Here is a 3,363-nt window from a genome sequence, read left to right as displayed (position 1 = left end):
CACAAGAGCTGTATCACCTGGGGATTTTGGAGACAGCCTCCCCCTGTCCCCTGCCTCACACGCAGGGTTAGGCACTGCCCTCCTCCCCAGTGCTGCTGTTTCACCCCCAGAAAGCGAGACTGGTTTGAAATGGGGCAGACTGGTCTGTGAGGGCAGGGACACTGGTGCTGGCAGCTCCCCGCTCTGCATCCCCCCCTCTGTGTGTGCTCCGGGCTGGGGCAGCTCCCGAGGAACAGCCCAGCCACAGGAAATGCTGTTTGCTTTGTTAACGAAACCACCTAATTAAGTCCATGTGGAGAGAAAGCAAGAGAGGCTGTTTAGTTTCTCTTGCTAAATATTGACTGTTTGCCCTCTGGGCACAGCAATCCCGTGAATTTATTTCCCCCCTCTCACCTTACACACAGGGCATCACATCCAAACTCGCTGCCGTTAGAGAGCTGCCCTAACGAAGCAGTACGGCTACAGCATACTGGACTAATTAGCACAGAAAATTCCAATCTCCAGGCGCTGCCACTGACCTCCCATGAAGCGAGGTTTGGGCACGGCTGTAAGGTGACATCCCACCTCCCGGGCCTTTGCAACTGCTCCCAGGCCAGAGAAAACAAACTACAGGGATGAAATCCCAACATCCCGGGATTATTCAGGGGAAGAGAGAACACAACGAGCTGCTCTTTGCGGAGCTCAGTGCCTTAGTTACCTTGATGTTTTGATAAATATGAGGAGGAACCTCTTTACTTTGAGGGTGGCAGAGCCCTGGAACAGGCTTAGGTTTTGGCTTAGGTCAACAGTCAGCCTGGCGTTCCCCAGCCCATTTCATACACCAAAACATGCTACAGCTGCAGACCAGAGACAGCCTGGTGTGGCGTGGAGAGGGTACACACAGCTCTCCCACTGCTTGACAAGCCACCACACTTGGGTCAACGAGAAGATGGGTGAAGAAAGATCACACAGAGTTCTCTAATCCTGGTGTTTTGAGGACATCAGCTCTGAGAACTTCCCTATGCTGGGGGAGGTGGAAGCAGGGTTGTCTCACGGGTCAGAACAAATGGCTACAAACAAGTCTTTGCAGCAGTAATTTTACATATATAAATATATATATACACACACACAAAAGGGAATATGTATATATAAAAGAGATTATATACACTCACACATATAAAAGGAATCTATGGGAAAAAGTTTAAAAGTTCCAGGAAAATCACATGCTTATTTGTTTTTAACTTAGATCATAAATTCTACCATGAAATTATCTCAAGATTAAAAAAAAAAATAAATTGAAATGTTTAGCTGTGATGACATTAGACCAAAGCGGCCTACCAAAAAAAAAAAGAAAAAAATTATTCCTACTCCTCTGACACATTAGGTAGTTAATCAAGACTGTGAAAGGGGTGACCTGAATTAAGACAACACGTCAGTTAATGTAATTAGAGGGCAATTACACAGATCCATTATTTGGCAGTGTTCGCGCAGCGGAGGTTCCGGGGAGGGAGAGGAGGGTCTCGCTGGACGCCTGAGCACGTCTCCAGGCCCCGCGTTCTCCACGGGCTGCACACCTTATTTGCAAGAGAAAACGTTGTCACACACCGAAATTATCACCAAAACGTGTCTCTAGGGTATCAGACAGGTAACGAAAAAGCTGTAGAGCTCCAGCTCGGAATTAAAAGCCCTACTGAAGAAATTTGAAAAGAAAAACAACACTGAGTTTATTTCTTAAGGCATGGCATTTCCAGGATTATTTTTATTTTTTAAATGCAGGGGGGGATAAGGTTTATCTTTTCTTTTTTTTTAAATACAGGAAATTTTGTACAGCATTTCTGATAGAAGTTCATGATGGTTTGCTCTCAATGGTAAAAGATCTTCCCTAGGTTTAAAAAAAAAAAAAATCACATAATTTAACAGTCTAAAGACAACCTACTTGTGCTTTGCAGTTGATTAAAAACATGTGCACACACTACTGCGATATGTCAACCAAGAAACAGAGGTACAACATAAAAATACATGATGCATTTTAAAAATTACCTGATGTTCACAGCATCTTTATATTGGCCTAGACCTCCTCATTGACTGAAGGAGCCAGGGAGGGGAAAAAAGTTAAAAAGCATGTTTTACACAGCTGGTATACTTGATTCTAAAAGATTTTGTCGAAGTTACAGGGGAAAAAAAAGGGTCACATCACTGGAATCCCCTCGTCCTTGTTTCACTGCGTGTCGGAGCTGTGTATTTTCTGTGTCAGTACCAAACCTAGCACCGTATCCTACGTAATACAAATGTTTGTTACATGGCACACACAAACAAACCGCATACAAAAAAAGTTTTACCATAAAAATGAAGATATTTATTCAAGAAGTACAAATTTGATGGTACCAGCCATCTTTGAAAGCCATTACCATGAGGCAGAGAGGACACAAACCGAAGTCTCTTGCTCAGAGCATACGAAAGCAAGTGTCTTACAAATTGCCAGCTAATGCAGTCATTTCAATCATTGCTCAAAAGCCACCTCCGCTTTTTAAACATTCCCTGGACTTAAGAGAGGCACAAATAGGGTTTTTAATACAAGACCAGTTAGTTATTTTAATAAAGCCATCAGCTAAAATTTATTTTGTTTTAAATTTCCTTAAATTGTCTCCAGCCTTTGACTGGATTCAAATTTCCTAAAGAAAAAAGGGACTTGGGAGCGAGCAGGTGCAGAATTTTTGGAGCTCAAGATGAACTAAAAGTTTTAAGGCAGGAGTCAGGATTTTAAGTTCTCTATTTGCCCCATGGCTCTGATCAAATGGTCTTCATCTGTAAAATATACAAATACAGAGTTCTACTGGATAAATACCCAACAAGTGGTCCTGCTGGGAGGGCAGGAACATATTTCTTCATGGAGAGTCCAGTGGACACGTTTATTAGAAGTCTCAAAGTCCACGGTAAGAAGCCCGCTGGTTAAAACATCTCCAACTATTTGACTTTTGTAGGCTCAGTGGCATGTATCTCCCTTGGAAGGAGAGCTATAGCTCCATCTCCTACGAACAAGAGCAACACACACACGGCTACGGAGCATCTAAGCGGATGAAATATGGAAGAGGAGAGCCATTTGCAGAACAGAGCAATCAAAAACACTTTATGAAAAGGAAAAGTCTTAAAGCAGGCAGACTTGTATATACAGTCATTAACCAACAGAAGTGTTTGTAGCTGCAGATATAATAGCAGGACATTCATCTTCTTTGGGAGAAGACAGAAGCGCGGTTGCTGGGAAGTTTAACTCACAGGCTTCCTAGATCAGTTCACTCGCAAGGCAGAGACCACCAGCACCTAGTGGGTTTGGAGCAGATCTTTTCTCTTTTTCCAAGAAAGTTGCAGAGCAGACAAACCTCAATC

Source organism: Calidris pugnax, unplaced genomic scaffold (assembly GCF_001431845.1).
Source record: "Calidris pugnax isolate Ruff unplaced genomic scaffold, ASM143184v1 scaffold27, whole genome shotgun sequence".
NCBI classification, from domain to species: domain Eukaryota; kingdom Metazoa; phylum Chordata; class Aves; order Charadriiformes; family Scolopacidae; genus Calidris; species Calidris pugnax.
Note: the sequence above shows the minus strand (reverse complement) of the source record.